At 34.4% G+C, this 13,882-nt stretch overlaps 2 long non-coding RNA genes across 2 annotated transcripts in view; one reads left to right on the top strand and one right to left on the bottom strand.

The window, feature by feature from the left end:
* LOC107641926 overlaps positions 1–2,684 on the bottom strand; it is a 3,586-nt gene extending 902 nt beyond the window's left edge. Inside the window, exons 1-2 of the long non-coding RNA XR_001620520.2 lie at positions 2,543–2,684; positions 2,260–2,449 (exon numbers count right to left, since the gene is read on the bottom strand). This is a non-coding gene — a long non-coding RNA (uncharacterized LOC107641926). The remainder of the gene's footprint in view (positions 1–2,259; positions 2,450–2,542) is intronic.
* Positions 2,645–9,366, top strand: LOC110272200. The gene is made up of 4 exons (XR_002363155.1): positions 2,645–2,776; positions 5,401–5,404; positions 7,700–7,705; positions 9,348–9,366. It is a non-coding gene; the product is annotated as an uncharacterized LOC110272200 (long non-coding RNA).

Genomic DNA, 13,882 nt, shown 5'->3' with positions numbered 1-13,882 from the left:
TATAGGTTTTCCCGAGATCAATGATCATTCAGTTCGTGGGTACTTCCCGAATTTTACCAATTATCAATTCATGGATTTTCCCCGTAGTTAAACAACTAAAAGTTCGTGGGGTTTTCCCGTATTTTATCACTTTTCATTTTCCTTTCTAAAACTCAACAATCCATATATCAGTTCCCCATTCTCTTTTCCCTTTGAATCCTTAACATATTTTCTTAAACCTTTCTTAACTTTCTCAAGCATTCGTTCGCAAAAATCTCAATCATCGATTCAGTTCATAATCTCTGCTTTAGCAACCTTGAGTCAAGCCAACTTTAAAACTATTTTTCAGTTTAGTCTTCTATCAAAAGACTCAAGAAAATCATTTATTTTAATTTCATTAAACACCTTTCAAAACATAGCCCCTCATTAGAAGTAATCAAATAAAACTTAAATAATCATTTTTCAAATCCAAATCTTTTAAAATAACTTCTCAAATAAAACCTCAAATTTTATAAAATTTCGGCAACACCTCCCCTAAAACTCGGACTTAGCCACCCTTACGGGTTCCCTCTTTCTCAACAAGTCTCCCCCTTTCCTCAACAACTACCAAATAAGAGGTTCTCAAATCAATCAGAAAATTCACAATTTACAATAGCCAACAGTTCGGTCATAACCCACAATTCCCACATAACCTATCAATTCAACTTTCACCTCATCAATTCGTAACTAACTTTCACTTATCATAGGATTCTTTCAAAATTAAACTCAATAAACTAGTATTCCAAGAAACTTGGTGTTGAGGTAATTTGGTCACAATAAAAACTTGTACCATCTCTCTTATAATTCTGTTATTGTTTCCTAAGAAAATGCAGAAAAACAGCAGCAAGTAGTAAGTTTGATAAATTTATTAAAAATCCAGTTTTCACTCAATGCCTTTCAAAATTCATGACCTCAAACAAGACTCTTTTAGCTTTTTATTGAATCAAATTCCAGATTAATACCATGTCATATGAAAAGTTATGAAGTGAGAAACACAGCCAGGCCTTTTAGAATTCGGTTTCCAAAATCCAGTGAGTTATCCATACTCTTTTCAACATATCTACTTGGTTAAATAGGATATTGACATGAAATTTAAAATGCAGATTGTGGACACAGGAAGCTTGAAAATGCCGTTGGTTTCAGCTCAAATACTTACCAGAATTGAAAGTTAAGTGAGTTGGAATTTGGTGCTTCTGCAGTAAAGAAACAGAATTTTCTGCAGAAACCATCAATCTTCAAAAATTCATTTCTCCCAAAATACTCATCAATAAATTCTGAATTTTTTATGAGATGCTCAAAACACAATAAAGTTTCATTCAAAAATAGTTTCATTCAAGTATATGACCTGGGATGCTCCCAGAAATTGATTCTTTCTACTGTCATGTATGCAGAAATTCTGCCTTAAGCATTTTCAACAACCTTACTTATCAAAAACCACATTTGAACTTATAACCCTTCCAAAATCACACATTTAACCTCTTTCCAGTTATTCAAAATTGTCTTCATTGCCAACACAGCCCAAGAGCCCAGAATCAATAATTCACACGATGTCAAGTACTTAAGCATCATCAAACCTTTTCTTTTCTACACTATGCCAAGCATAATTTTCCATATACACTCATCATCATTCAAACACACAATAACTCATCAATTCACACCAGCAAGCTCAGCAACAAAAGTAACACCATTTATTCTATCACTTACAACATTCAGTACGCACAATCATCAAATCAATCACCAACTACAATTATAATTCAACTCAATTCCATCCACATCAGAGAAAACAATATCAATTACAACTTCAAACACTCACAACAAAGCCCAAAGACATTCGCAGCCTTAACCTGAATTCAATAATCCAATTGAAGCACTAAAACATCATCAAACTTATTCCAAATTTCACAACCTCAAACCAAGCTTATTTCTATCAATTAGTCTCTCAAAACAACAAAACTAATTACATTCACAGCAATAATCAAAACTCAATTCATCAGTTATCCATACCACAGCTTTTCAATAATTAACTCGGCATATTTCAATTTAATAAACTATACTAAATTAATCATTATTCACAACAGCATCTAAATTCAATCACAGCTCAGAATAATCACAACAACCAACTAATTCCACATGCATTTCAAGTCATTCATGTTAATTAAGAAATTCTTAACCTTTGTTAACCATTTGCACTTATCCAATAACTTTGTAGGTATTCTAAATTAAAAACGTTAAATCCCCTACCTCAATTAGTCGAAACCGTCGAATTTAAACGCAACGATTCCTTTCTTTTTCCCAGTTTACAACAGCCAATGCGGCCGGAACAGCAGCAGCAGCCTCACTTCTTCTGGGGCAGCAACAACAATGACAATCGCGCCTATCCCAATCACTTCTATAGCGGTGACATCAGTGGTTCCGGATAAGGACGATAACACTAAACAGAGACATTAACATATACTTATTGTAATCAGAACAAGATATGGTAGAGAAATAGATTCGGGAAACAAAGCATGAGCAAGAGTGTTACAGTTTCAAGAAGAGAATTAGGAACGCAGGGGAAGCTACTGTCGGGCAATAGCAGTGGCGCTTCCCTTCAGGCTTGATGGTGGTAGAAGCTGACTTCAGTGCTGGTGATGCTGGACAGAACGACGAAGGGAACGGAGGGCATGAATGGAGGCACTGGAACGACGACGGCGGAACCCTCGCAGTGGTGGCCGTGGACTGGTGGCGACGGTGGCGTGGAGCACAGCTCCTCTTCCTGGTGACAACCTTGACCCACGTTCGTTCTCTCTCTGCTGGCCCCTCAATATGACTTTTCATTATTTTTCTATCTCCGAAACTTTAATTTCAATTTATAAAATAACCAATTATAATAAAAATTGTACATAAATATTAATTGACGTAAACTTAAAGTATTTATAAATATCAATCTAATTATTTCTAATAAAATAATTTCTAGGAGTTCAAATTAATAACATAATTCATTCAAAATAGAATTTATTTAAATTAAATTATACAAATCTTCTTGTTTTTCAATTATCAAAATTATAATTTCATTTATACCAAATATCTAATAAAGATTATATAAAAATTCTAATTAATCTAAACTCCAATTATCATGAAACTCCATTTAATTACCTTTAGTAAAATAATTTTCTTAAAATAAAATTATCAACAAATAAAATAAATCACAAATAACTATTTATTTGATTTTCAAAAACTAGGTTTGTTACAAGCGCCACTACTACTACTACTCAAATTCCGGTTCTCTTCCATTAGGGTTTGCTATCTCAGTAGCCCTTTAGAAGCTAGTTCCGGTTCTGTCAGGGGTTCCTGCCGTGAATGCCACCACCAGAGGAGTAGAGGAAGAACGACGGGAAAGGAAGGGAGTCATCTGTGTCACCACTATCGAGCCACAGTGACCGCCAGTGAAGTTTCTGTTGCCGTCGTTTGCAGAAAGGAAGGGTGTCATCTGCGGCCGACGCTGCTGCCTCACCACCATTTCTTCCTGTCCCATTTCCTTTGTTCTGCTTCTACATTCCCAGGTCATTTACTGCTTAGTTAGATATGCATGTTGTAGTGTATTCTAGGTTGTTAGGTAGGCTGAACATAGTTTGTAGAGGAATTAGGTCTAGGAAAATTTTGCTATTTTGAATGTGTTTGGAATAAATTTTTGTTAATTGTTTGTTGAGCGATCATAAATGTTGTTTGAATTTTCGTGAATCTGTGATTAGATGATAATGATTTTCTTCTTTTCTGAATCGAATTGTGAACTGCTGCTGTTATGTGAATTTAGTTTGTGCAATGATGATGATGAATTTAGATTGTGCACTCAAGTTGTTTGTTGCTTCTTTCATATGGATGAATATGTGAATTTTGTTTAATTCTTATTGTATTCATATGGATATTGATTTGATTGAGTGAATTTGAGAAATATGCTAAATTGCTACTGAAATGCTGCCGGAATCTGTTTAAATCTATTTCACGATTAGTTTTTCATTTAAGTTAAATCTCTTCATCTTTCTATGGAATTCAATTACACTGAAATTGAGAATTGAGACTTGTGAGTGCTCTGATTAGGCATGACTGATAAACAAATTATGCAAAACTGCTATGTTAAGGAAAAGGGAGAAAAACTCCATCAATAGAGACAATACAGGCCTGCTTTCATTTTAGCTAGAAGCTTAGAGTAATGTTATTCACACAGCTATGTCACCCTGATCATCATATCGGTCCTCTGGTTTTCAAACCACGCCATGGTTCTCTAGGCCACTTTTTTCTCTTGTTCGTATGTAGTTATTTACATATTTCTTTCTTCTTTTTGTATAATTAACGATCCTTATTTTGTGTTATTTTGTGCATGGCGAACCCTTCTTGGGAGTTATCAGAGTATGCTACAATATTGCACTAAATAGGTATTACTCATTTCTATTATATTGCACTAAATAGGTATTACTCATTTCTATATTGTCTTTGATGCTTATAGTTAATTAGTTATTAATCCATAGTACTCAGATTCATTCTTTGCCTTTGTAGCAAGAGTCATATAAACCAAGCAACATCAAAGGCTATGCTGACACAGATGATCAGCATCATCTTTAGGAGAATGGAAACCAATCCAGTGAGGGCTTATTTTTATTCTTTATTATTAACTGTATGAGTTTATCAAGGAAGAGCTGTATCAGTTTATGTTTATTACTCTACATATACACCCATATGCGAAAAGGTATTCCTAACTATTAATTTATCATGCAACTAACTTTGGAGTGATTTATTAAGTAATAATATAGAGCATGTTGTCATTCTAGTGCTGGACAAAATGAGTTACTAGAAGCCGTGGGGTTGGGAAAGGACATGGTAAGAATTTTAGAGTTCGTATTCATTGTTGAATAATATGAGTATAGTTTTTTGTTTTCCTGTGTATTTTTAAAGGAAAAATAAATCTTGTTTCTTAAGCTAGTGTTTTCTAGTTGGTGGTCTTTTCAGATGTGTGGCACTTATTAGAAGTTTATTGATAAACCACTATTTTATGGTTTATCTTGTACTCAATTGAGTGGATTTTATCAATCTTTCATACACTTATCCATACAAAATGCATGGTTTTACAATTTCCTTCTTGATTTTGTTCTATAATTGGAAACTTGCTTCCCAAGCCTTTAAAATTACCAAATATTAATTCTCCCTTTATACCATTCGATGCCTTGATATGTGTGTTAAGTGATTTTAGGGTTTATAGGACAGGAATGACTTAAAGGATGGAAAGGAAGCATGCAAAAGTGGAAGGAATACAAGAAGCTGAAGGAACTGAAAAGCTGTCTAACCTTACCTCTTCGCACTCAAACGGTCATAACTTGAGCTACAGAGGTCCAAATGAGGCGGTTCCAGTTGCGTTGGAAATCTAACATCGGGGGCTTCGAAATGATATATAATTTACCATAATTTCTCTGAAGAAAAGTGACGCTCACGCGTGGAATCACGCGCACACGTGGATCTGCGCAAATCAACGACCTGCACGTGGCAAAATTCGCCCCCGGCGATTTCTAGGCTGTTTCTGGCCCATTTCTTAGCCCCGAAAACACATATTAGAGGCTATAAAAGTGAGAGAATCTATTCATTCATAGATACAACTTTCATATTCATAATTTTAGTTTTTAGATGTAGTTTTTAGAGAGAGAGGCTCCTCTCTCTTAGGTTTTAAAATGATTAGGATTTCAACTTCTCAGATTCCATATTCAATGTTCTTTTAATTTAGGATTCTTATATTTTCATTTATTCCATAGTACTTTTCCATTTAAATTTTATTATTTGTTTAATTGCTTCCAAATTTTATTTCAATTATCATCTCTCTTTTCTATTCCAAACTCCCAACAACGAAGATGACATGCAAGATGGCAGAGTAGACTCCCAACTTGATATTGGGGTTGATTAAGAGGAGACACTTGAGTTGGAATGCTCAAGTGGATAGTTAAATTGGAAGTTGTTGGCTAATTTTGTATTTACTAACGCTAGACCTTCCCAAGGGAGAGGACTAGGATTTGCGAATAAGAGTTAGCTCAATCACTTGACTTTCCTGTATTTAGTAAGGGTTAACTAAGTTAGAACAACAACCTCTTTATACTACACTTGAGAGAATTCCAACAAGAACAGAACTTTCAATTAATCATTCCCCCAGTCAAGACTTTTTATTTAGAATAATATAAATCTCTTTTAATTTTCATTGCTTTAATTTATAATCATATGCTTGTGCCCATTGCCCAATCTCCAAATTTCCCAGAAAACTCATAACCAATAATAAATCATACTTCCCTGAAATTTCTTGAGAGACGACCCGAGGTTTAAATACTTCGGTTATAAATTTTATTGGGTTTTGTTACTTGTGACAACCAAAGTTTTTGTACAAAAGGATTCTTTGTTGGTTTAGAAGCTATACCTACAACGTGATTATTTTTATAAAATTCTAAATTAGCAGAAATCTAATCGTCAAAAAATGGCGTACGCGTCACATGGCAAATACAGTTCTCACGCGCACGCGTGCCTTGCGCGCACGTGTTGCGTCCCGTTTTTTATTTCCTTCCCTTTTCTTCTCTCCTTTCTACTTCTTTCTTCCTCCTTTCTTACTTTCTTCTTCTTCATCCCTTTAACTTCTCATCCTTTTTCACTTTCACTCTATTTTACTTAATTTATTTACACACTTTCATTCATTGCATTTTAATTTTGTGCACATTTTTATTTTCTTTTCTAAATTTATTATTTTTCCATTTGTGTTAAATTTTCTTATCTAATTGTTGCATCTTCTCTTACATTATCCTGGTGCTTCATGACTTATTTTATTCTGATTAGGTAATATTATTTAAGTCATTGCTAATCTTTTATGATACTTGTACTCTTTTTGCATTAACATGGATTTATATTGTCTTTCATTACCTACTATTTCTTCCCCATTGTTGCAATTTTTGCACTATTAATATGCCATGTGCTTCTACTATTTTCTCACTTGCATGTTGTAGCTACCATGTAATTGAGACTCTTATTATTTGGCATTACCCACTCATATTTTATTTGTTTTTTATCATTGTTTTTGGGTTTCTGTTCTTCTTTTTCTCTTCATTCAGGCTGGCCACCGAAGAAGGAAAAAGGGAAAAACTTCTATATGGGGAAATAGACAAGTTCCATATGCACAATCTTTGGAGAATAACCTCAGTTGTAGCAGCCCGTCTACTTGCACATCTTAGTATGCACCGAGGATGGTGCAATCTTTGAGTGTGGGAGGTCGATACCGATCTCCGTGGGTTAGTACCTTCCTGTCTCTACACCAATGTTTAATTTTTTTTTTTGTTAGTTCATTGTTGCATTTGCATGTTTGATTGCATATTTGTTTGATTTTGTGTATATTTTACCACCACTTGGTTAAAGTAATATTTTCTTTTTCAAGAAACTTTTTATAACATTTCACTAATTTGATTAAATTTTTTTTTTAAACTTGTTTGAAGGAATATTATACTGGAACATGGTTTAGAGCTCGAACACACAAAACCAGTGAGATTTTGAGCTTATTTGAATTGGTTGCATTTTATCAACCAATATTCTGTTTTAGTGTGTGTTGTTCTCTCTAAAATTGTGATCTTTGTGTTGCTTGATTCTATATTTCCATGGTTTGATGTATGCATGCACTTATATGATTGAGGCCTTTGTTTCACTAAGCTTACATATCCATATGGCCTTAACCTTTCATTATCCTTTGCAAACTAATTTGAGCCTATTTTTACCCCTTTTATTCTTTACTTTAGCACATCATTAACTCTAAGCGGAAAACAATAATGTCCTTAATTTGAATCCTTGGTTAGCTTAGACTAGTGAGAGTGCTTATAATTTAAGTGTGGAGAAATTGGGTTTGGAAACATTTGGTTTGAGAATTGAGTATGTTAGAATTTTCTGAAAATATATATAGAGAGAGAGAGAGAGAGAGAGAGAGAGAGAAGAAAAATAAAGCAGAAAAAGAAAAGGAAAAAGGCAAATAAATAACAGGGGACAAAATGCCCCAAAGTAAGTGGTGAAAGCAATGCAGATGTACTGTACTTGAAATTAGAATCCATGAATATGTGAAAAACATGGTTAATGGATAGTTAGATATTGTATTATGATTACATGGATTGTATAAGTTAGGTAGAAAGTTTAAGTTAATTAAGGATTCAGATTTTAGTCCACTTGACCAAATACAATCCTACCTTGACCCTAACCCCATTACAACCCTTAAAAGACCTCTTGATATGTGTATTTGTGCATTAAACTTTTGTTGATTGGTAGAAGAAGAGCAAGCCTTAGAAAGCAAGATTAGTAGATAATTGAGAGAATCGAACCTTAAACACTTGAGCGATTAGAGTTTATACACTTCCGGTGAGGGTTCGACGCTCGATTCTATGTTCCCTGCTTTCATGAGCTATTTTCTTTTGCAAGTTTACTTGAACTTTATTTTATGATTTGAATTAGTGAGATCCAGTTCATATTTGTTCTTGAAAGGTTTATTTACTTTTAACCAAGTAGGTAGAAGCATTTCACATTTTGTTGCATTCATAGGTTGCATTTCATACTTTCTACCATTCCTCTTCACTCTCTTATAGCTTCTCTTGAGTTTAGCATGAGGACATGCTAATGTTTAAGTGTGTGGAGGTTGATAAACCACTATTTTACGTTTTATCTTGTACTCAATTGAGGGGATTTTATCAATCTTTCATACACTTATCCATACAAAATGCATGGTTTTACAATTTCCTTCTTGATTTTGTTCTATAATTGAAAACTTGCTTCCCAAGCCTTTAAAATTACCAAATATTAATTCTTCCTTTATACCATTCGATGCCTTGATATGTGTGTTAAGTGATTTTAGGGTTTATAGGGCAGGAATGGCTTAAAGGATGGAAAGGAAGCATGCAAAAGTGGAAGGAATACAAGAAGCTGAAGGAACTGCAAGCTGTCCAGCCTAACCTCTTTGCACTCAAATGATCATAACTTAAGCTACAGAGGTTCAAATGAGGCGGTTTCAGTTGCATTGGAAAGCTAACATCGAGGGCTTCGAAATGATATATAATTTGTCATAGTTTCTCTGAAGAAAAGTGATGCTCATGCGTGGTTTCACGCGCACGTGTGGATCTACGTAAATCAGCGACCTGCACATGGCAAAATTCGCCCCCGGCGATTTCTGGGCTGTTTCTGGCCCAGTTCTCGACCCAGAAAACACAGATTAGAGGCTATAAAAGTGGGATAATCAATTCATTCATAGATACAACTTTCATATTCATAATTTTAGTTTTTAGATGTAGTTTTTAGAGAGAGAGGCTCTCTCCTCTCTCTTAGGTTTTAAAAGGATTAGGATTTCAACTTCTTCTCAGATTCCAGGTTCAATATTCCGTTAATTTAGGATTCTTATATTTTTATTTATTCCATAGTACTTTTCCATTTAAATTTTATTATTTGTTTAATTGCTTCCAAATTTTATTTCAATTATCATCTCTCTTTTCTATTCCAAACTCCCAACGACGAAGATGACATGCAAGATGGCAGAGTAGACTCCCAACTTAATATGGAGGTTGATTAAGAGGAGACACTTGAGTTGGAATGCTCAAGTGGATAGTTAAATTGGAAGTTGTTGGCTAATTCTGTATTTACTAACGCTAGACCTTCCCAAGGGAGAGGACTAGGATTTGCGAATAAGAGTTAACTCAATCACTTGACTTTCCTTTATTTAGTAAGGTTTAATTAAGTGAAAACAACAACCTCTTTATACTACACTTGAGAGAATTCCAACAAGGACAGAACTTCCAATTAATCATTCCCCCAGTCAAGGCTTTTTATTTAGAATAATATAAATCTCTTTTAATTTTCATTGCTTTAATTTACAATCATATGCTTGTGCCCATTGCCCAAACTCCAAATTTCACAGAAAACTCATAACCAATAATAAATCATACTTCCCTGCAATTCCTTGAGAGACGACCCGAGGTTTAAATACTTCGGTTATAAATTTTATTGGGTTTTGTTACTTGTGACAACCAAAGTTTTTGTAGGAAAGGATTCTTTGTTGGTTTTGAAGCTATACCTACAACGTGATTATTTTTATAAAATTCTAAATTAGCAGAAATCTAATCGTCACTTGTCCATGAGAAAGGAGCTGTATGAATATGATGGAGTTTATAATTTGTAGTTTACATTTTGCAGAATTATAATTCCTTATTTTTCTTGTCCTATGTATCTATCTAGTTCATTAGGGTTCTTTAATGTCTCTTGTTAGTTATACTTTAAAGTTTATATGTTGAAGATTTATAAAACAATCTCAGTAAAATGAAAGATATTTGAACTTTCTATGTTATTATATATTATATAAATGTTGACTTGCTGAGTAAATTAGTTAATATATTAATTAATAAAAAAACTAATATAATTTGGCAAATTACGTGAGTAATTTGTATTTAAAAAAATTATTACAAAATAAATAGTGTTTTGCATCTAAAGAAAAAAGATGTTACAAAATCAAGTTACATTTTGTAACAAAATTTTATGATAGGAAAAAATATATTGTCATAAAAAATATTTTGAAGATCAAAATTTGTTATCATTTTTGTAACGACTTTTGATTTTTTGTATCAAAAAAATTTATTACAAAATATTACTTTGAATTGTAACAGTTCTATTTTTTGTTACAGAAACTTTTTGTAATGGGACATACTGCAACAACCCCTTTTTTGTTACAAATTTTTTTTTTCAAAATTTCAATTTTTTGTAATAATTTTTTTATTACCAATTATTGATTTTTCTTGTAGTGAAATTAGCACATTACTAGCCTTAAAGTGAAAAATAAATAAATGTCCTTTATTTGGATCTTTGATTAGTTTAGGCTAGTGAGAGTATGCATCATCTAAGTGTGGGGAAGTTTGGGAACTTTGGTTGAGGTAAAAGTGGATTTTTTTACCTTGTTGAAAATCCTAGGAATTGGATACATATGCATGCATCAAATGCTTAAACCATATGCATTAACACCTTTGTATATATTTTAGTTTGAAAAAAAAAGAAGAAGATAATAGAAAGTGGACAAAATGCCCCAAAGTTTGATAAATAAAAATGCATATGAGTTGTTCTTGAAAAGGAAAATGCATGGGTGTGTAAGAAAAGTGAGGAATTGGTAGTTATGTTTGCTTTGAGTTGTATAGATTGTTAAGTAGGTTTGGTGAGAGCTTAGGCTAGTCAAAGATTCAAATTTGAAACTCACTTGACCACATATAACCCTACCTTTACCTTAGCCCCATTACAACCATGGAAAAGCCCTCATGATATTTGTATGCATACATTGAATAATTGTTGATTGTTAGATGAAAGATAAATCTTAGAAAGCATGATTAAAAGAGAAATGAGTGAATTGATGATGCACGGAAACTTGTCTCTCAACAAATTTCCCTCGGCAAGTATACCGAATTGTCGTCAAGTAAAAACTCACAATAGAGTGAGGTCGAATCCCACAGGGATTGATTGGTCAAGCAACTTTAATCGGAGGAATGTTCTAGTTGAGCTAAGCAGAAGTTGATTTGAGAGTTGCAGAAAATTAAATGGTGGGAAAGTAAATAGCAGAAATTGTAAATGCTGGAAATAAAGAACTGAATATAAATAACAGAAAATAAATTGCAGAATCTTAAATGGGAAATGGGGAATTCAGCATAAAAGTAAATGGCAGAAAATAAAGAGAATTGGTAAGATCAGAAATGGGGAATTCATTGGGCTCAGGAGATGTTGCATTCTCCGGATCAAGTTTATTTTCATCTCTTCCTCAATTAATGCATTCATTGATCTCCTTGGCAATCTTAAGTGATTGAATTCCAATTCCTTGGTAATTCAATCTCTCAAATCTTGATCAATAGCCAATTCCTTGGTCTAATTGCTCATGAGAAGAGATGAAGTGTGGTCACTGATTATACCACATGTATTCCCAAATCAAAATGTTAGTAGGATTATATGTCACTATATCCATCCAAACCCCAATTTGGTCCAACATGAGAAAGCATTTTTAGCATGATCTCTTCATTCCTCTTCCAAGGTTCTGAAGAGATCCAAGTATGAATAGCTTCTTTTCCAAGACAACTACCCAATTGGATGAAGATTAAAAGCTTTCTAGTAAAATCAAGAGAAAAAAAAGAAGAAGAATAATGAAAACTATTATTGATCCATCAAATTACAACAGAGCTCCCTAACCCAATGAAAGGGGTTTAGTTGTTCATAGCTCTGGGAATGGAAAGCAAAGATGGAAAATACATTCTGAAAGTAAAACTAGAAGTTGCAGAGAAAGTAAAATTTTACAGAGAGTGGTTCTCCCAATCCAAAAGCTCTTTTCTAGTTCAAAACTACTCCTATATATACTACTCTTCTGATCTTCTAGTTGGCTCTTCAAGTCTTGGATATGGGCCTTTGGATCTTGAGTTGAAGCAATTTGGAATCTTCAGTGGGCTCAGCTTTACTTCAGAGAAAGTGTGAAGTAGGCATGGCCTTTAGCTAGGACGTTAGTGGCGTTAACGTTAAGTGAAAATGTGGGTTCGAGAACGTTAGTGACAATCACCTTTTCCATTAACGTTCCTAGCCCAAGATGGTTCACGTTAACTTCAAAGTTAGTGGCACTAACATGACCACTAACGTTGCCTCTTGGTCCATCGCAAGCGTTATTGGCGTTTACCTTTGCCAATAACGTTGCTCTTAGCCCCCCTTTTCTAACGTTAGAGTCCATGTTAGTATAACTAACGTGGCTCCTAACGTGGGCATGCCTTAGCCTCGAGAGCGTTAGTGACACTTAGCTTTGTCACTAACGCTCCAAACGCCCCTTCTCACGTTAGTGCCTCACGTTAATTGTCTTAACGTGGCCACTAATGTGGTGGTGATTGCCATCTCCAACGTTAGTGACAAAGGTGATTGTCACTAACGTTGGCTCATCATTTCTTTCCTCCCACGTTAGAGTTCACGTTAATGTAGTTAACATGACTTTTAACGTGGCTCATAGTGGCTTAGTCCAACGTTAGTGACAAAGGTGAGTGTCACTAATGTTGGCAATTCCTTGCTCCTCCCAAGTTAGAGTTCATGTTAATGTAGTTAATGTGACTCTTAACGTGGCCAATTGGGCTTAGTCCAACGTTAGTGACAAAGGTGAGTGTCACTAACGTTGGCATTGTCTTCCCTTTCCACGTTAGAGTTCACGTTAACTGAGTTAACATGGCTCTTAATGTGGCTAATTGCCAATTTGGAGCGTTAGTGGTATTCACTTTTACCACTAACGCTGGAGCTCCCAATGTTTGCTTGAATCAAGATGTAAGTGATTATCTACCCAAAACTTGCTTATTAACTAAGAAAATGCATGAAACTACCCTAAAACAGTAAAGAAAAGGTCAGTGAAACTGGCCAAAACGCCCTAGCATCACAACACCAAACTTAAAGCTTGCTTGTCCCTAAGCAAGTACTGAAACATGAGAATGATGAATGAAATGACAAGAGAAATGAGTCATTATTGTGGAAGTCATGTCCTTAGTTTTGTGGGGTTTCATGCATAGCAACCTAGGTTCATTCCTTCATTTGGCTTTCAGACCTTTACCATGCCCTGGAATACTCACTTGATTACACCCTATGAGACTTTTATTCATTGATCCCTTTGTCTTTTCAGGGTTTGATTGTGTTCTTTAGACTAGGTGCTCTATAAGGGGGCGACTCTTTAATATAAGCTTTCAGCCAGCACTCCCGAACCAGTTGGTTCAAGGTGCTAGGTGTTAAGACACCCCTAAGGACTTACTCCCTCAAGTCTCTTTCCCCCATACATTCACACCACAGGCACATGGTTTGTTATTTT

The sequence above is a fragment of the Arachis ipaensis genome, chromosome B05 (assembly GCF_000816755.2).
Source record: "Arachis ipaensis cultivar K30076 chromosome B05, Araip1.1, whole genome shotgun sequence".
Classification (NCBI taxonomy): Eukaryota; Viridiplantae; Streptophyta; class Magnoliopsida; order Fabales; family Fabaceae; genus Arachis; species Arachis ipaensis.
Note: the sequence above shows the minus strand (reverse complement) of the source record. Positions and strands in the feature narration are given on the sequence as shown.